The sequence below is a fragment of the Bactrocera oleae genome, chromosome 4, assembly GCF_042242935.1.
Source record: "Bactrocera oleae isolate idBacOlea1 chromosome 4, idBacOlea1, whole genome shotgun sequence".
NCBI lineage: Eukaryota > Metazoa > Arthropoda > Insecta > Diptera > Tephritidae > Bactrocera > Bactrocera oleae.
In genome coordinates this window covers 59897229-59919498 of record NC_091538.1, presented here as the reverse complement: position 1 = coordinate 59919498, position 22270 = coordinate 59897229, and the positions used below count along the sequence as shown (strand labels likewise).

General features: G+C 33.9%; 1 protein-coding gene across 2 annotated transcripts in view; it reads left to right on the top strand.

Annotated features, from left to right (window-relative positions):
* The window catches only part of LOC106622154 (G-protein coupled receptor dmsr-1), a 255903-nt gene that overhangs the window by 54779 nt on the left and 178854 nt on the right, over positions 1 to 22270 (top strand). For both annotated transcript variants that reach the window (XM_070108720.1, XM_070108721.1), the window contains one exon: positions 4627 to 4683. The gene's annotated coding sequence lies outside the window, so the exon portion shown is untranslated. The remainder of the gene's footprint in view (positions 1 to 4626; positions 4684 to 22270) is intronic.

Genomic DNA, 22270 nt, shown 5'->3' with positions numbered 1-22270 from the left:
TCTAAAGTACATATATGTATACTGGTTGGTTGAAAAGTTTATGCGATCGGATTGAAAAAATACTGTTTTTGGTACGAAATATATTTTTTTATTTAATACAATCTCCCTTAACTTCAATACACTTACTTCAATGATCCTCCAATAATTTTATGTCATCCCTATAATGACTTTCCGGAAGCTCTACAAAATACCCGTCTACGGCTATAATAGTTACTTCATTCGACGAAAAACGCTTTCCACGATGGAATTGTTTTAGGTTTTTGCAGAGGTAGTTGTCTCCAAATCTCATGAATATGGTGGATGCTCAAACAATTCGTACTGTAATTCGTTGAATTGTGTCATTGTTAAAACACCTTTATGAACAAGTGCATTATCTTGAGGAAAAATTATTTTTTTGTGTTGCACATCAGGTCTTCTCTCACGATTTTTTTTCATCCAGCTGATCCAAAAGGCTGAAATAATATTAAGAGTTGATTGCCTTACCTTTCTTCAGATAATCAATCAACCAAATTTCTTTTGTATCCAAAAAAAAACTGATACCATTACCTTCTTAGCTAATCTTTGTGACTTCACCTGCTTTGGAGCTGAACAACCAGCTTCAGTCCACTGCAAACGTGCTTGTTTCAATTAGGGATCATGGTGTTAATTCTCCACGTAAAATATAAAGTACTTGTTCGTCTGAGATGCCTATGGTATTAGTAATTTCTTCTAGCTTGGTCAAACTTGGATCTTCATTAACAATATTATGAAATTGCACAATGATTTCTGATGGTGTTGCTGTTGTTGGTCGTCCTTTGCGTGGATTGTGTTTAGGCCTAGTACGACCACGTTTAAATTCACCAGCCCAAAATTCAACGGTGAGGACTCCTTATACACTTCAAACAATTGTTCATAAATTTCCATTGCTTTTGAACCTTTCAACACAAAGAATTTAATCACTGTACCTTTACATGTATTCTCACGACGAATCAACCAACTAGTGCTATTTCTTTGTGAGACCAACCAACCTGTATATATATTGTATATAGATGGTCAGTGTGATGAGCTGTGTCGATGTCCGATCGATCTGAAATTTTATACACATCTTTTCTACCACAGAAAGCTGCTCGTTTATTGGAACTGCTGATACCGGATAACCATAGCATATAGCTGTCATAGAAACTTTTTTATTTGACAAGACATCTTCACGAAATTCGGCACGGATTATTGGCCAAGATAACGCTACAATCTCGGAACATATTGCTTAGATCGGACTACTATAGAATAAAGCTGACATACAAACTGACTCTTTCTGTAAGGTTGGTCTGACCCTAATTCGACTTGAAGATTGCTTGTACCAAACATCATAGCTAGAAAGAGCCAGCAAAACGGATACAAACCTTTGGCCGGTTACTTTTTCAGTTTTGTCTATACTTAGTCCCACCATATGTTGTGTTAGAAGTTCAGCCTATTAAAAAAGTGAAAGTCTAATACAATTTTAATTAATAATGTATTTATTAAATGAGGGTTGTACACAATTTTATTCAAAATTGTCATATTTTGTTTTCACCTAAGCCCTCAGACGATTCGGCTATTGATCAATAGCAGCACACACAGTTTTATTGGTATTTGCAACACTGCTCGAATCAAAGATTTTTTTGAGACTCTCCAAATTTCTGTTACGTATTCGGCAGGCCATGTTCTCCAGATCTAAACACAAACCGCAGTTAAATTATTTCAAATCTGGTCTTCCAGATGGCCAATCATCTGTAGCTATGAAACCTTTTATGCCACTGCTCGGTGGTTTTTGCCTTATGTGTTGGAGCAGAGTCGTGCTGGAAATTCCAATGATCTCCAACGAAAAGAGTATTACTTAACTGCTGTACCACACCCTCTAAAACATCCGGCTGGTACACTTCTGCCCAACGAACACTGTAACACTCCAAAAAAAAGTTCTATTCTATATCCGTTGCGCAAAAAACTATATTTGTGAAACTTTTGCCTGCCAACCCACGTCATTTGTGTGCGTTTGGCCAAAATATGAAAACTCCAAGTAAGATGGCAACTATTTAAGTTTCATCCAAAGTTTTTCCACGCTACATTTGCCACGCGTATTTTAAGATATATATACATGCATATATACATAAATAAATCTACGAGTACTTGAGTACTTAGCGTAAAAGCTACAGTAACACTTAGAAAACTTAAAAACCTCCGTGGCAGGTTTTTAATCATTTAAAATTTCTAGTTTTCTTTGCGCTTTTTGTTTTAAAGTTTACTTTGAAATTTAGAATATAAACGGTGTTGTGCGTACTTTTTTGTTTAAAAAAAAATAATAATAATAAATCATTCTTTTGAAGATTTCATAATTTGACAGAAAAACTCTCTCAGGAAAATGTTGTGAAAGTTTTTTTTAAAGAGTTGAATTTTAATTTTAAATAAAAGCTGCCTATGCTAGCTTTTTAATCGTTAACATATTCCACACTTTACACATCCCGGCAGACATTTCCAATTCTCGGAGAATGTTAGCTTGTTACCATTGCAGTCCAGTCATCGGGCACTAGCAACTTCTTACAATCTGTGGAAGAGAGTATAACAATTTATAAAATAAAATAATCTAAATAAAATACAATAATATAAATATAAATAATCTCTTCTGTTTATCAAATATTCATATATACTTCTTACATTGTCTCTCTAAAATCAATATGTTATAAATACTTATAAAACTAGTATGAACTGATAATTTAACTCAAAAACTTTTGTCATAAATTGCTATAAAAATTAAATTTCAACCGTTATGAATTGAGCATAAAAATCTTTCATTCAAAATTTTACAAAATACATTATAACCATTGAGTCATAATACCTCAAACTTAAATATTAACGGATATAATTATTAAATAAAACGTAAAATAGAAACAATATTTTCACCGCAACGTTTAATATAGCTTATTATTATTTTGGTAGTGAAATAATATATTGCAAAAAGCGTTTTACATACAATAACATACAAAAGTACCAAAATCCCTTACTAACAAACATTGACATCACTTTGTCCCATGCGAATTTTATCGACAAGAAAAAAATATTAATTGCCAATATACTCTTAAGCTGACATAATCTGTAAATGTTGCGGGTTTTCACTTAAATCAAGCCTGTAATTAAGTTAAAACTTTTTTTTACACTTCTGTAAAAATCGTGGGACATAGACTCACATACTTCAACATACTGTTATACTTACATGAACCTGCATTTTAAATTTCAAAATTAAATAATTTTCCTGGAAATATTTTTGCTTGCAAATAGCTTCGAGCGGCTTTAGCTTCATGCATGCATGACTCCAAATTTTGAATTGTGGTCAAGTGCTGTAAGGTAATTTTTTTACAGCAAGTTGCATTTCTAGTTCAATAATTTCCATTTCGCTCCATTGTTTTACAACGGAATATTGCAATATTGGCATTTGTGCTCCAATTAAAGCAATTTTTCAGTGAGAGAATTATTTCGATACTGAGAATGCTTTTATGAGTATACCTATTTCACTGCGTAAAAGGTGGTACCACGGGAAGTTTTAAGATTTCGGGACTAACACTTTTAGTGCCGAATATTCAGAATATGTTAGGGGTTCAATATTTTAGAAGCACATACATATTATGGTCTAAAAAAGGCATTCAAATAGTTAAACGCAGAAGAATACCACACTAAAAGCATTATGCATAACTTCTCATTCTTTGAATAGACAAATTCGGTATTCCGAACAATTTCAGCATTTCTTGATTTCAGCATTCATAGATTCTTTAATATTTTGACCAAAATGAGTTTAAAAACAGTTAAGCGTAAAATTATATATTATTATAATACATAACGCGTAGAAAAATTTGTTTCCCAAAACAATTTCGGAATTTCGCGACAATTAGTAATTAGTCTCGTAACTTCAAGATCTGCCGGTTATTCATTCCTCGTATAGAAAAATCTAGGTGACCCAATGGTTTCGGGTTATCGGGATTACTATTTGGAGTTTTGAAGTGTTGGATCTGTAAGGGATTAAATATTTTATTATACCAAATAAAGTAATAGAATCAGTTAAAGTTAAAGTTTAAAAATAATATACCATATAACGGTAATTTCACATATTTTGTAACACAAAAATTGATATCCCGAGTTATTTCGGGTTATCTAGATTACCACTTCGATTACTGGAATTTCAAGATATGTTAGAAATTAATTATTTTGGGAGTACATTGTACAACAAACAATTTGGAATTTCGGGGTTACTACTTTAAGTCCCGAAATTTCGAAATTATTCAAGGATTTTTTGCATAAGGAGTGTTAAACGTAGACGAATATGCTTTGCACTTTTTCTATCGAAAAATTTTGAACCCCGAGTATTTCAGAATTTCGGAGTCACTGATTTGAATCACAAAAATTCGGGATCGATCGCAGATTCAATATTTTGGAAGCACATGCATGGTTTAAAGCTCTTTGAAATTGATTTACCAATTCTAGATAGTTTTTAATATTTATACACAGAGAACCAGGTCCATGTATGGCGAGAACGCCCGACAGTGAAAATTAACTTAACTTAAACTCAATTCAATTTATTTGTTTTTCAATAGTGATGGTAAACATTTATTTAATTTTTTTCAGGATTATGTCGAAACTGAACATTCTACTTACATAAATACCTAGAAGAGCTTCGTAACGGTAAGTTTTTACATTTATTTCTTATTTCTGTACTTTTTTGTGCTTAATCCTTATTGTATTTTATAAATGAGCGTTACTAAGTAAATTTTTGTTTAAGAACAGTTGAACACAAACTTCTAGGACTTTAAAATGAAAAGCATATGAGCCCTAAACTGTCATGGAGCTCATACTATTACGCTGTTTCATGACCCAAATTAAAATACTGAACTGAAGATTATAAGTTAGCTAATGCTTCTGGGATACTATACCAACGACAAGTTTCAATAGCGTAGATCTTTATTAATATTAAAAGGAAGTATACCGCGTGGCACCAAACCGATTCAACTACAGTTCTAGCAAATTAGATTTCTTACATTTGGCAATAGGCTGAGGTTGGGTTAGGTTTTAGGGTTGATTCAAAATCGATGGATCTCACTTATATTCATCCTTTGTGGCACCCATAAACTTTTAAAAGTGGATCACCAAATCCTAATAGATCGACGAAGCATTTTGAGCTTACTCTGATTAATATCAATACCAGTAACTTTGTTAGGCTCGCCAAAGCTGGGTCTATCGAGATATTTCAATCTGTGTCTGATAAAAGCCGGGAGGAAGTGACAAGATGGTTCCACCTCCCCTTCCTCCAAATAGCTTTTACAAAGAGCGTCCGACAAAATAGGGTAATCCTCGTCCTTCCGTAAAATTTTGGTTCTATGATAGCATTGCGTCTAGAGTGAGCTCTTTGAGATCTATCCAACAATTATATAATGCGGTAACTTCACTTGGGTACTAGTAAAGTGCTCCAGTAAAAAAACGCTTCCTTGAGAAGTAACTCTGCTTAACTTTTTCGTACAGAAACGTGTCGAGCACTCTTTTAAAGAGCCCTCTAAATGAAACACTGTTTAGAAACCTGGAAGGTATAACCGGGTTAAATCAATCGACCAACAAAAACACAATTTCTATAAAGCAGGCAGCTATTGTTTGATAATTTTTTACTTTATTTCGACGACAAGTCGTTCTATTTCCATAAATATTATTTTTTCTATAAAGTTCACTATTTATCATCGGCATGTGATTTGGTGTAATTGCACGTGACTCACCGGCAATATGTCGCTAGTGCGACACAGACAAGCTCAAGATTTTATTTAAGCAAATAATTTTGTCATCGACTTTCATTATACAACCCCATCAGCGGTACGCCTATGACATAAAACTACATACTTCATGCTTTCCAGAGCAGTCTTAAAATAAAAGCAACGAACTCGCGCAAAAGATGACGTTTTAAAGCATTTTGGTTTGTATAAATATAAAAATGAGAATTTCGCACATGCAACAAATTGCGGGCAGAAAAATATTATTTTCGAATTTCCTGCCGCAATTTATTTCTTTCTCCGCCAAAAATAAATATTCGCTGTGCATTTTCCTTGTGTTCTTTTCCTTATTGCATTTAATAGATACTTTAACGATACATGACATTGCATCCTTCAATCGATCAGCACTAATTCACTTTAGCAATGTATTCGGGGAAGAGCTGTGAAGCTTGCACGAAGCAGACAGCAATGACGAGCGAAAATAGTGCATCGCCATGGAGATGGTCATGTAACTTAGCCTCTTCAGACGCGTAGAAGCGCCATAAGCTGGGTACGATTCATTTAAACTGTAAACGTACTGTAAGCTTCCCGGTATCATCTCTCCCGACTGACGGTTCATTTTCTGCGAAACGCATTGATTTCTTCCTGCCGTGGCTGCCACATTGTTGTTTGTACACAAGTACTCACTCAGTCACTGCACTCTTGTCCAGAGCTTTTGCGTTGAGCATGGCTATCAGCCAGTTAAAGAGCTCAACGTCGCCCATTTATCACGCATGAAATGCAGCAAATCGTTGGGTGAATCTTGCGGCGCTTGAGGTGTCACCACCGGATTCAAGTCGAGAAGTATGCCAAATAAACACGCAGTGCCGTCATTTCATTTAAGTTCGCAAATTATTGTTGACTTGAGGGACGGAAATTCAGCGCGCAGCTACCATTATACGCCATTTGCCAACAGCGTAATGGTTCAGCGCATTCGCGGGCGTTATATGTAATGAAAATTGCCGAGATTTTATATAATTTTCCTTGCAAATATGTCATCATAAAGTCATCATATTGGTAAGTTTAATTTGATTATGGTTACGCGTGCGTGACGTTGCTGCAAAAAAAATAGTTTACAGAAGTAACTCACAACTTTCTTGCAGTGAAATATTGCACTATTCAGTAGAAAGCCTAGTGTGAAAGCAGAAATTGCTAACTGAAAGTGACTAGTGCGAAAAGATGCAAGCTTGAACCAATTATGAACAATTTCAAAGCTCAGACTAGACTCTGGAAAATTGCAGACTTCCATATATTAAATAAGGCTTCATTAAATGCTCTCAAGTTTATGAATGAGACTTAGTTTTCCCTTAGTCAAACCAAACTGAATGATTTTTATAAAATTAAATCGTATATACCTATCTGTTGCCTACTTTGAAGTAGTATGGGACTGGTATATTTTTGACAAACATCTGAAAAATATATAGTCGGCTAATCAATTGGACTTTCTCTTCATAATAATAGTTCACAGCAGGTTTATTGTTTCTTAATTTAAAATAAAGTAAAAAAAGCAAAAATCCTCTTGTAAGCTTATTTGAAGGGAAATATCATTAGCTCATAATTATCTACCCTAAAAGTAGTGGATAAAGCTATGACTTAGTATGAGTTGGTGAATTGTGTCAAAAAAATTTTAAATGTACTCTTTTGCACCTTTCAGCTACAAGTTTGCAACTATGTATCAGAAGTTATTTTAGTGGCGTCTTATATCCACAGAACCACTAGATATTAGCGATTTGACAGCTCTCTGAAGTCCATTTGAATAACAATTGCGAAGAATCATCTAACAGCAGCCATTTCTCAGCTACATCATAGCAATTATCTAAGCCATCTTACATCCATCTAACAGAATGATCTGACGTTAGTGATCTGTCAGTTATCTGACAACCATTCGGCAGACAATAGGCATCTTCGTAACGTCACCACAGACATTTTGAGAACCAACTGATTTTTGTAAAAAAAATACACATGCAAGAAAATTCTCATACTTTCGAAGTCTGAGTTTTAAATTCTGAACTTTTAATGTTGATATTTTTATACTCTTACAACATGTTGCTGCAGAGTATAATAGTTTTGTTCACCTAACGGTTGTTTGTAACATCTTAAACTAATCGAGTTAACAGTATAACGAGATGAGTTGAAATCCGGGAGACTGTCTGTTCGTCCGGCCGTTTGTGCAAGCTGTAACTTGAGTAAAAATTGAGATATCGTCATGAAATTTCGTACACGAGTTTCTTAGTCAAATCAGGAGGACGGTGTTGTAGATGAACGTAATCGAATCGCTGCCACGCTCACATAACCTTATTAATCGAAAACCTTCAAATGATCACAACTAAGCTGCAAGTTAAGATATAAAAATATATTTGAGTACAATAAACCACAATAACAAGCGGCACTTGTGATTTGAGAATTGTTCAAAAAGGGTCGAGATTTCGTCCCTAATAAGTTTAATATAATTTTTAACATTCAAGCCAAATCACCTAAATTTTCACAGTACAAATCCTTTCGACACCTCTTGCGACAGTGAAAATAGGTGAAATATTAGGTCAAGTAAAAAGTTCGTTCGGTTTTTATCTAAGAGATGGCGTTATTGTCCATAGTACTAGTGTTACGTGTCGCATCATGTCAACTGTATACTATACGCTGAAAACGTGTTTATTCGCGCTAAATGTTTGTTTTTGACAGTTTTTCGATTGATTTACTCAGTTCGTTGTGAGCGCTCGTCAAAGACTGACACCAACAAAGAGAAAATTCGCTATATTTTACAATTTTTCTTCGATCAAAGCGAAAAAGCAGCCAAAGCGGCTGAAAACATTAATTTAGCTTATGGGCCCGATACTGTAAACGAAAGTGTAGCACAAAAGTGCTTTGCTAGGTTCCGTTCCGGTAATTTCGATGTCAAAGATGCACCACGCGTCGGGAGGCCTGTCGTCGAAAATTGCGATAAAATCATGGAAATAGTGGAAACAGACCGTCACGTGAGCACTTATTTAATTGCTGAGGAACTAAAGATAAGCCAGAAAATCGTTTGGAACCATTTGCATAACCTTGGATTCAAAAAGGAGCTCGATGTTTGGGTGTCACACGAACTAACGCAAAAAACATGATGGACCGAATTTCCATCTGCAAATCGCTGCAGACCCGTTTCTGAAGCGGATTGTGACTGGCGATGAAAAATGGGTCACTTATGACAACATCGAGCGCAAACGGTCGTGGTCAAAGCTCGGGGAAGCGGCCCAGATGGTGGCCAAGACCTGATTGACGGCCAGGACGGTTTTGCTGTGTGTTTGGTGGGATGGGCAAGGAATCATCTACTGCGAGCTGCTCCCCTATGGCCAAACGTTCAATTCGGCCCTCTACTGCCAACAACTGGACCGCTTGAAGGCAGCACTCATCCAGAAGAGGGCATCTTTGATCAACAGAGGCCGAATTGTGTTCCATCAGGACAACGCCAGGCCACACACGTCTTTGGTGACTCGCCAGAACCTCCTGGAGCTCGGATGGGAGGTTCTAATGCACCCACCTTATAGTCCGGACCTGGCACCAAGTGATTACCATCTTTTCCTGTCCATGGCGAACGCGCTTAATCGTGAGAAGTTGGCCTCAAGAGAGGCCTGTGAAAATTGGCTATCTGAGTTTTTTGGCAATAGGGACTCAGTCTTCTAAGACAGGGGTATAATGAAGTTGGCATCTCGTTGGCAACAAGTTTACGAACAAAACGGCGCATATTTGACTTAAATCGGACAAATGTACACAAAGTTATCATCTTTTGAAAAATCAATAAAAAACCGAACGAACTTTTTACTTTACCTAATATTATGATAACCATGTCCACTCTCCATATAACGGTTTTGTTGAAAACTACTACAAGTGCGATAGATTAATAACTAAATGCATCAGAGACATTAAATTTTACAACTGCAATGATACAAAAAAACTTTATAAGAGACTGTATCAAAATTGGACTATGGGCATGGCATCGCCCACTTTAGTTGAAAGAACATAGGATTATTTTGACATTCCCATAATACAGTGTGCAAATGGGTGAAATCGCACTACAGCCGCGCCTAGTTCCCATATACACAACTTGACATTCTAGCTGATTCGTCAATGTGTAAAATATATAACTGAAATCGGAGAGAATGATTTCCTGATAATATTATGTCTGTGTGCCAAAAATGGATGAAATCGGGTGAAAACTTGCCTTAGCCCTTTGTGATTGGATGATTTTAAAATTTTTTTTTCGATTTTCAGTTTTTCGAAATTTAATAAATACTGTTTTTTAATTTTAGTCTTTTTTCTAAAAACAGAAATTTACCGTTATTAATATGCAAGCTTTTTAATGCATTTCCAAATTAGCGGGAAACAGTAAGCAAAACACTAATTGTCCAAATTTAATTAAAACTTGTTGAAGTTGCTCAAATGCATAAAAATGCCGTTTCCGTGACATCTAAAGTGGCGTATATATGGAAAATATAAATTCTGATATACAAGCTTATGCATAATGCATGGTCTCGTGAAAAGTCTCTTTCGCAGAAATTTTACTCGAAATAAATTCCCAAAACTGTAATGAAGCTCTCACCGCGCTTTGCTAAATATTTTACTTCTGCATTGCATAAATTATTGGCTGCGCTATTTTTGTATGTCCTTGGGTCGTGCTGCTCGTGTAACTCTGAATTTCCGCTTATTGCTCTGGCGTTTACTGTTATTGCACTTGCTCGTAATGCATTTTTTACTAACTTTTGTATGTCTAGGGTTTATTGAACTTTTCTCGCAGCTACACAATAACAGTTATGTCGAGACAAATGCAGTTTTTAAACTCACAAATTTATTTTGTTGTTGTTATGGTTGCGCGTGAACTTTTAATACTCCTTACTTTGTTCACTTTGTATATTTAGTAGTTTACGAGTTCTTTCCTAAGTTCTTATATGTATTCGATATTACTGATTGTTTTAAAGTCGAGTATTGCATTCGTGTAATATACTTTGAAAAAAATAAAAAATAAAATAAAATTTAACTGCCAAACCAGTGGGTTTCCGTAATAGACTCATACATATAAGTTTCGGTTAACCTAACATTAAGCTCCGATGAGCCTTAAGTACCTACAAAAATTTCATTTAAACATAAATCCTTCTTCCCGGCAGTTCGTAAAATCTACATTCAATTAAATTAGTATTGACCGCTCTCCATGCGTGACATCAATAGTAAAGTAACTGAAAAATCATGTCAGTCATCCGTCTGTTTATTGTGCACGGGTTTGACAGAAAATTTCTTAAGTGCTGAAATATTCTTATTGCTGCCAAAACAACGTGTTTCTGTAACTCCTTCTCAAACTTAATTAATTAATATCAATCTTCAAACTGCAATAAAGGCTGAAGATCTATTTCGGTCTAAAACTGTGACAAAAAGTGATCCGTAGTTTAGGTTAGGTTGGATTAAAATGTCGATCCTTGCAGCAGCTAAAAGCGTCGGTCTGTTTGTGATGTCTAAAACTCTTAAAATTTGATCATGACCATTATAAATCCGTAGAGAGTAGCTAACATTTAACAACCTCTCAAGCTTATAAAAGGCAAAACCAGGCACACATACTTCAATGTCCAGCAAAATATATCTAGCAAAATGCCGATTCTCTTGAGACAAGGACAGCTGTACCTCTATTTATGACATAGTACTGTAAACTGAGTAAATAATTAATTAAATACCGTTAAAACGAGATTCTACTAAAAATAAGCAATAGGAAGCATGAGAAATGTGGGATTTCTCTCAGAGAGCGAGCCAGAGGAAATGAATTTCACAGATTATTTCGAATTTGAAAAGTAAACGTTATCCACTTTTAGTTTGGGTTTTATTAGTTGAATTAAATTTATTCAAAGTAGTGTTTTGAGGATGCATATCCAATTAGTTACTGCATCGTAAAAACTGTCTAAAACGATAAAAATCTTAACTTCGGAAAAAATTATATACAGGGCTAGCGATAAATAAATTGGTTCGAAAATGAAACTACAAGTATACAGCATACTTTTAGGAGTAACATCTAACTCTAGAAACTTTTAGTTGCAGCAAATCTCTGCATTGCCTCTAACGAAATATATAATAATTTTTATTCTTTATATATCGGTCAGTATGTGATATATCTTAATTTGTCAAAAATATCATATTAAGGGTATTGTAATTTAATACAAAAAATCTATGATATCTACTTTCTGCCAACTTTCATATACCAAATATTCTGCTTTCTCTAGCTGATTTACAGTAAATTCTTTGGATACAAAGCAAAACATATTACTCCAATTAGATAGGTATATTGCGGTACGGTACAAGTTATTGTGGTATCAAAAAAGAACATAAACGCCCCTCAGCCTCACCTAACGACGCCACATGTCAGCTCGGTTCCTCCCGAAATTGTGCCTAATTACTCATAACTTAATTTTACCCTTTATGACCATTATAAAGGACGAAGTCCATTAAATAAACATTGCCTTGTTAAATTAGATAATTTCTAACCATCCAATAACAACGAATTATAATTAATGTTCGTGACTCTTCTGCTAACCCTTTCTCAACATATCCTTCGCTTTGCATTATAAAAGATCCAAGCAAGAGATTTATTTATGCAGCACTTTATTATTCGTCTGCTGCGAATTCAGTAGCTTTATGGAAGTAAAAACACGACAAGCGATGACCTTCATTTGCCACTCACTGACGGCATATAAATCTCAGCTGAACGCTAAGTACACAGCGTACACGCACACACAAGTGTATGTCAAGAGTAGAGGATAGGACGTGGGTATAGGGAGCGCTAAGAAAGTGCATATAAATAGTGAACAAAGTGAATGAAAGCAAAATTTGCTAATTAAATAGCTAGCTGCGTTAAATACGAATTGGCGTTGAGCCGATTTTCAAGCAAATATTTGCTCTATGACAGTAAATAGCTTTAAGCTGCGAACCCAGCGCCTGCAGTCAAGAGCGCTTGCATGGGTTGGGTAATCAACGCAAACAGCTACACGCACATACACACCAAGAGATACAGCATACATTCAATTGCATCAATGTGGCAGTGCTAAGCTATAAATCATTGACGGAACATTGCCTTTGAAATGCGAAAATCCAAAAATGCGCGACGCACCACTAAAAGAGCTACCCGAAACAAAAAACATTATGAGCAAAAGAAAAAGGCGTAGTAGTAAAGTAGAAATGGTATAATATTAAAGAGGAAAAACCAAATCAGAACTTTATGTCGAAAAATTGTGAGTAGCGAACGCAAAATATATCAAAAACAATCAGACATGCAGTAGAGAAAAATAACGAAAAAGTTTAGTACGTGATTAAGGCGAAAGTTATATACCCCAAATAAGTACCATAAAGGCAAATTCAATGTGAGTATAATTAAATTATGTTTCTTAGATAATATTCTTTATAAAAATACATAATTTTCTTAGCTGCTAAAGTATAAAAGTTACTCCAATTAAACATATAGCCATTTGCTACAGCCTTTAGTGGCTCTTAGTTTTTACATTTTTAATGATGCTCTTGTTTTTGTGCTTGGAAATTTCAGTAGAAGGGTATAATACAAAGCTAAAAGAAAGGTAAAGAGAAGCTGAAAATTTGACATACATGGACGACTTTTTGGTTTTCATTTTTAATACAGTAGTCCACGGCTAATGAATTTTGCAAAATTTAACAAACAAAATTTATAACTGGTTACAGTGAAATGTTAAAGAAGCACATCTAATATGAAAATTAAAAAAAAAAGTATTGATTTCAAATTATACCTTTAGAAATAACATATAATACTAAAATGGTAATAATATGAAAATTAAAAAAAAAAGTGTTGATTTCAAATTATACCTTTAGAAATAACATATAATACTTAAATCTTAAATCAATATCACAAATCGTTTTTGTGTTATAGTTTTCTAAAATGTAGCTAATTCAGTTCAATCAGCTGCATCAGTTTATCTTTAAACACTTTTTTCTCAAAACTACATTTTTCGGATTTGTTCTAGTGGGTACTCGGCGGCATGATCGAATCACTAACAAGTTCGGTATACAAGTTCTGAATATACATAGTTCTCCATAAAATGAAATACCAGTTTTTTTTTATTCAAAATCGAATTTCAGTAGGCCAAAAACGTTCAAAATTTTGAAAAAACTAAACTTTTTTTAAATTCCGGACAACTAAATTATACGGACAATATTTTCTAGTTGTGATTTTAATACCCTGAGCAGGGTACATTAAGTTTGCCACGATGTTAAGTATATACATACGTTTGTTGCCATTTTATGTAATAATTATTTACAAAATAATACTTTAATAATTACCAATTCATTTGGTAACATTTTGGATTAACATAATCTCGTAGCGGTAATCCGAAAAAGGTGACTGGTGGTGAGGAAGATTTTTCTGCTTAAAATATCTCCAATCTAAAAACCAAAAAATACAGGTAATAATCAAGGGACTAATTAAAATTTTGTTTTTCGTCAAAATGAAGGCCTCCAAAAAAAAAAACGTACGACTCAGAAGGGCTTTAAAATATTTAAGTTATTGTTAAGAATCTTACGATTAATACCTGATAAATAAATCTAGGAAAGGCGTGTAAAAATTTCAAGTCGATTGGTTTAGCCGTTTCCGGAGAAATATTATTCACATGGTTTTTAAAAAAACGTTTTTAAACTTTTGGGAGAAACTTACACTAAGTTAAAAGATTCTTTCAAATATGCTCATATCTGCGAAAATATGTATCGGATCAACTTCAAATTGTCGCAAACTATTTCAAATATACAATTTTAATGGAGTACAGTCCACGTAAGGAAAATCTAATTTAGCAGAGTTGGGTTAAACTAAATTAAGTTAATTTAAGTTTAATAAAATGAAAATTAATTCAGTGCTTCTGATCTAGTAAAATTATTGTGCCAAGTTCAATTAAGAAAAAATTATCGAACTATATATCTTATTATATTTTATAATGTTTCTAAATAAATAAATAATAAATTAAGTGAATCTGAATTGAGTAAATTTAAGTTCAATTAAGAGAAAGTTAATGAAGTGTTTTTAATTAATTGACTCAAGTTCAGTTAAATAAAATATATCGAATTAGTTTAGATTCAATTATAATGTTTCTAAATAAATTCAGCTCCAATAAAATTAAATTGTGTAGAATTCAATTAAATAGAATTTATTTGTTTTTAAGTAAAGTTACTACAATTTAAGTGATTTTTAATTAACTGAAATTTACTTAAGACTATACAATTAAGATAAATTTATTAACTAACTGATATTCGATCTGACCCCACTGTAGTAAAGAAACAAGAAACGACTTACAGATTACTAAGCTGAACTCATAAATGACTTATACTATGTTTTGCTGTAATCAATGCGCATAATGCTGCAAGAATGATGAAACAGATTTATGCTAATAATTCACGTATGCAGCACATCATATACTGCAGCACGATGAATTTGTCAGAAACACAATCAGCGTACACAGCAGCCATAACGACTAAAGATGTCTAGAGTTCAAAAAATGGGAGTAAAGACAGTGAGTATGCCGGCAAGACATTGAACATTTTGATCAAAGTCACAGCAAGTTGCGTGATTTTTACAAAGCGAAAGGCACACAGAGCTAAATGGCGCAGACGGCAATTCGCCAACTCGCTGAGGGGACTTGAGCGCGTGTGTATAAGTCATGTGGATTAGTAGCCCTATTGTTGGCTGGGTTACGCGATGCGGAGGTCAAGGTGTGCTTTCCACTCATTGCCTATGCATGAAAATTACATTTTATTATTTGTTTATCAAACATCATGTTAAAGCTAAATGGCGGCATTGAATTTTTGACCGACACGAGAACTTTAATTGATTATGCTCTCTATACTTTAGTGAGATCAAAGTGAGTTAAAAATAAACATTGTCAATAGTTGGATAGTATGCAAATATGTGAGTGACAGGAAGATTATAGGAAAGGTGTAGTTAAAGCATTAGTGACATGCAGTTTATGGCAATGAAACTGCTATAAGAATGGCAAAGAGGGTCGAGAGGCTTACACCCCGAGCGCTCCCATTTTTTTGTGTGAGGCACCTTTAAGCAGACAGTGGTGAGGTGTGTATTTGTGAGAGGCTTCTTTATAAAAATGGAGACAGTATTTAATGTAATTTAATAATCTTTTGATCCCATAGCTTAAGATTCCTAGAAGCATCTATGAAAAAAGGTATCTGGGGCCGAAGACGATTTTTTTGCTTAAAATTAATTCAAATCGTAAAATTAAGCAAATATTTTATAGCTTAAGATGAATGCAGGTAGTTATCGAAGAACTGGTTAAAATTTCCGTTTTGTTTTTTGTATATAAAATGGCAGCCTCCCACAAAAAGTGGACTTTGAGTATAGTGTTTCGAGAAAAACGCATTTAAAATTTTGGTAGCCGATTACATTAAGTTACAAAAACCTTACAAATACGGTCATATCACCGAAACTATTTGGTCGGATCATTTTAAATTTTTTGAAAGAATACCTTCCCTTTGTAATATATGAATTTTCGTTAAATCTGAAAAGAAAGTAATTCACAAGTGTTTAATCTCCTGCAGTACCAATTAATGGTAGGAGAATAGGAAGCATAACACTATTTTTTTAATGAAAAAATCTACCGAAAGAGGACTTCGTTTTCTAGATATTTGGAAAGCAGCTTTAATGCTCTTGCAGAAAAGCTTAATCGCATATGGGATAAGTAGAATAATAAACATTAAACTTTCCATTTAATGGGCTTGGTTGACTCGTGTGCGGTTTTGGGATCAATCATGATTTACCTTATAAAATGTATGCTTGCCGGAATATTTTTACGAAACTTCAATTTTATCTCGTTAACATAGTCAACTCGAGTTTTTTGCCATTAACACTATACGGTTAATGTTACTTGGGTTTTATCTCTCTTCAGCTATGAACTGGCATAATATGCGGTTCTAAAATAATATTAAAAAGGCTTCAAAACGTGATGGAAGACAACAATTAAATTCATTGTTATATTAAAGTAGTCAAAAGGCCGCCCACCTACAAAGGCATCATGGCTTTTATGTATGAAATCTGTCATTTTTATATCTTTGTGACAGCATGAACTTTACGTATCCTCAAAGGAATGCAAGTGGCACCACGCTGTGTTATATAACGGACATGCCACATATTCGATCACAGCTTTCACGCAGCACCAAAAGGATGTTTGGTTTTTTGCAAACGATACTCATATGCATATGCAATCAAATATTTATGCACATTCGAAAAAGCAATAAAAAGTTGCAAAAGTGTGCTGAATTTTCATTTAAAATATTTATATTTAAATTTGTTAAATTTATATGGCTACGTAGAAGCTGCTAGAACGGACGTCAACTCGTTACAAACGACAGATGGTCGCCACGGTAACCTTAGCATGTGAATATTTATGACCGTTATGTTACATGGCTGTGTGTGCGTGTGTGTATTCTCCAAGTAATCACGAAAACCGAGTAATCCATTTTTATGTCGTGTGAAAAAGACATGCCGCAAACAAAATGAAATGAACACGCATTTATTTTCAACCACACACAGACACATACATACATACACTCAAGAAGTTTTGCAAATTGGAAAACAAATATTATATTCTATCATTTAGCTATGAAAATGCTTCACAAATGCATAAATAAAGTAAAATTGTTAGCAGAATAAACCGTAATTGAAATACTAATTGTGGTGTCACATCTAAACTTAATTGAAAATTTCACTTTGCGGTACTTTTACAACAAAGCGAAGCACACATTGTATAAAGGGTGTATATAAATAGAGGTATAGCTTTTATTTCAAATGAAAATGCTAAAAACCTAAGGAAATTTCCAATTTCTTGGCTATCTTAGTTCGCAAAACTTTGTGGAAGACAATTAGATTAGATTTGGTTATGAGTTCAATCCCAACAGGTTACTCACTTGGACAGCTTCTGTTAGAACATAAATAATGTAGTTGCTTGATTCTATTTCTAGTAAGCACAGTCAATCCTTGACTAGATTTGAGCGCACAGTTAGCGAGTGAATGTATACCTCCATGAAAGAAGTTGCACTCAATAGCAGCCACTTCAGCGTGAAAAACACTACAATGGACCGGAAGCCTAAAGGCAAGATTGACGGATATCTCCTTACAAAAAATTCCCCTTCCAACCATCCCTCTTAGCTTCGACCCATCGTGAAAAAGCTCACTGCGCCTCTTCTCCAGCGACTCCTCCCTATCCACATGTATCCCACATCGGTATGTGAGCAGAGTAGCCACTGCGACGCAGTGATCCAAGTTTTCAAATTGTAAAAAAATTAGGTTTTTAAAAGTAATGGCTACTATATACATGTTGAACTGAAGCTCCTTGCGGTAACCTTCACTAATCCTTGGAGATTCATCTAAAATCAATCGGACAAAAAAAAAGTTTATTATTCGGTAGTCTAGGGCCTGATCGCAGCTCTTCTTATTAACAAAATGGCGACTTCCAAAAAATGATTTTCCAGATTTTCGGAAAAAAACCGATAGTTAATTGTTTTTAAAAAAAACGAAATTAAAAAAAAATTCTTCGATTAGCCACTAATTTTTGACGTTTTAAAAAAAAAAAAAAACGGTATAAATTTCATTGAAATCTACCGAGCGGTTTTAGAGCTACAATGGTCACCAGTTTAACAATACAGCTTTCCAAAAAAAACGCATTTGAAGTTTTACACGAACGTTTCAAAGCGCCCGAGAATACTTTGCTAATTATCGAATAACTTAAAAAGAATTTGTCGGATTTACTTCCAATTTTCAGAGAATATTTCTAAAATATTATATTATGCTTTAGGAAAATGCAAAAAAACAATTTGGAAAATTCTGACTATCCCTAATACCATAACTGTATATCACATGACTAACGTGTTCCTTAGAACATCGATATTGACGGGGGAGGCTATTTGGTACGTAACTGTCAAACATGAATATTTACTTTTACAGCTAGATTGACAACTGTCCCTCCAGGAATATTTATACCTTTAAAAAATATCCTATATGTTACCTATATGTCATGAAATTGGATAAATTTGTGTTGAAAACTTTTTCCCAATTGAAATTTTTCCACATCCCAACCAACTTTGTATGGCAACCTCTATATATGGTATACATGTCTTCTTTACTCTGGCAATATTTTGCATAAAAAAACAATAGTTCAGTACAAGATTGTTAAAATTTTGGTAAAATAATCGATTTTTATGTAAAGGTATATATATATATATATTAGTTGAATTAAGATTACACTAAAACTACCTATACGACCATTTTCTCCACGAAAAGACTGACTAACGATATTTTTTAAAGCTACTTAAAATGGATAAAAATCTTTAAAAAGGAATTCAAATGGCATGAAATGCTACTGTTATATCCTCTGTCATTTGTTACTATTTTTTTTCCCGATATTTTTACGAACCTTTACCTTTATTCAAATGAATTTGCACGTAATATAAGCAACATATGTATGTATAATATTTGTATGTATTTGTTTGGTATACATATATAAATATACATATATAAATAGATTTAATAATGTTGTACATCTATATTTCTGAGAATTATTCCATTCCATTTGGTTTTTCTACTCATTGTTTGCTAAATATTTATTTTTGTACCCTGAACCGGGTATATTAAGTTTGCCACGAAGTTTGTAGTACCCAGAAAGAAATGTCGGGGACCCCATAAAATATATTATATCTATAAATGATCATCATTACGAGATAAGTCGATTTAGTCATGTCCGTTTGTCTGTATATACGCGAACTAGTCCAACAGTTTTTGAGATATTTGCTGATATCAGACCACTATAGCATATAGCTGCCATATAAACTGAGCGATCGGAATAAAGTGCTTGTATGGAAAGCTTTTTAATTTGACGAGATATCTTCATAAAATCTTTCATAGCGAATTGTCGAAGACAATAGTGCAACCTTCCATGAAATTGATTAGATCAGGTTACTATAACATGTAGCTGCCATACAAACTGAACGATAAAAATTAAATTCTTGTATGAAAAAATCTTTTATTTGGAAATATATCTTCATGAAATTTAGCATGGTTTATTGCTCAAGGCAGTGCTATAATCTCCTACCTATCAAAATTAGGATAAATATATTTTTATACCCTTTTATGTTGTGCGAAATGCAGCTATGAAGTTTACTATGGTATGGCAGTCGAAATTAACTGATTTACCTGTGTGTTTCGTTTTTACCAATTCACCCGTTCGTGTTTACGCTTCTAGAAAGGTTGAATATTAACCGGCATTTTTGTAATGTTGTAATTGCCCAGGTTGCGCGTAAACAAACCGCTTGCGGCAATGCCCATAATTACCGTTATTATCAATATGTACATATTAATATTGGTTGCACAAATCAGTTTGTGTGTTTGTAAAATAATTTGGGTATTTGCGAGTGCAAATTAATATACCCTTTTAAGAGCTACACCTTTGCGATGTATTCAATTTTAAAGTAAGCTTTTTATTTATTTATTTACTTTACACTTTTTTCACACGTACTCTCCCGCAGCGGTGCGAAGACACAGCTGTTCGCATAGCCAAACAGAAAATTTTTGTGAGGCAAAAAGTTTTTATATTATCAACTTTGAAGGAAAAAATATGAAAAAAATACGCGGTGCAGCGATGAATTTAAGATGGAAACGAACGCTGCGTATATATATATATATATATATATATATATATAATTTTAAGGTTTTAAAGATGATTTATTAATTTGGAATTGAAGAGCTTGCAACAGTGCAAACAGAAATCAGTATATTCGGTACTTAGATTCTAGTAAGAGTTTATTTTAGTGAGAGTAAGAGAGAGAGCAGTTAGTCGCAAACTAATTGCAATAATTTCCCTATAGAAATAAGAGTTCACCCACTTTCATTACTCATACGCGATACGCCTATAGTGAAACTAATGAATTTACTGCTTTGCCAAGACATGTGAATGTCACAAGCTTTGATGAAGAGCAATTTTACGCTTCTCAAGCCGTTCAAGTATCACATACATGTATGTACTGAAAATAACTCATTTCTACCTACACGTTGATGCTTTAAGCCGAAAGCATGCAACAACAACACGTTTAACTTATTCCAACAACAGTCTAACTTATTTGGTTATTTATGTGTCTAATATCAACATAACAAGCTCTCACACACATACAGGTCTATATGCAAGTAGTATAATATTATATAAAGCTTTACTTAACTTTTAATCACTCATACGCTATGTCGTACATGTTACATTTTGAGTATCTTTCGACACGCTAATTCCCCTTCACCCAAGCATACAAGCAGCATTATAGAAATTGACATTCATTGCTCGATTATTCACACGTTCTGCTATTGTACCGCTGTCAATCAACTTTAATCGCTCGTCCATCATTTTTGTAAGCATATGCCGTTACAAGCGAACAAATTATAATTTCTTCTTCCACATGCATGTGCGCTTAGACATATGTATGTATTGACGTTTTGTGTTAAATGGAAATGCATTGCCCGTATGCTGCTCAGCTGTCTAGGTTTTTGCTTGCTGCTCGTCGCCATAATTCTCAATGTGTAGAATATAATATAAATGTTTTATGTTTAGCTGGCTGCCCTTGCGCTTAAGTAAGGTTGAATTTCTAATTTACTTAATTCCGGCTTAATAAAAATTAGTCGCGACAGGCATACATATGAGCCATTTTCATTTGTGCATATGTTGCTGTGTTGTTGTGATGTCGCAAATATTAGTTTTCCGAATTATTTTATGCTGCTGTGACGTTTAATAATATTTAATAATAATTTCTCGTATGAAGCAATAAAATTGAATATTGTCAAAAAGCGCTAAAGCAGCAGCTTGAGTTAGTAAAAACATATTTAAATATGCTGTTATTTAAAATATATATTTTGTCCAACATTTTGCTAAAAATTCAAGAGGTTAAAGTTAACGAGTAGCAATATGTGGTGCTGAAATATACATTTTTAATTTTTAAACCAGCCTGAATTATATTTTCACATTCAAATTAATAATGGACTTGGTTTTGCTCCTCACACATGGCATGAATAGAATTTAACACATTTTAAGCCATAATCCGCTCTTAGCATACAATTTTGAAGCGATTTTCAAAGGCGCTAAAACAAAAGGTTCGCCACTGCTGCAGTGATTCCGATCATCTCCAAGAATTCTCTCTACTAGATATTGTTCTTAGTTACGGCCGATAAAATTGACAAAGTATACAGAACATGCAGGAAAAATTGAATACTTTTTATTACCTTTTCGAGCATATTGGTGGGAATAACAATGATATCGACAAACGCCTTGAACTTCTCAATGGCCCTAAGAGAAATTTATTTTAATTACTCTTGTACGACATGCTGTATAACAATTCATATAAAATGTTGTCTACAACTAGGCGCACTTTTCAAAAGAGAATATTTTACCCCAAATACTTACCTAGAATGATGACAG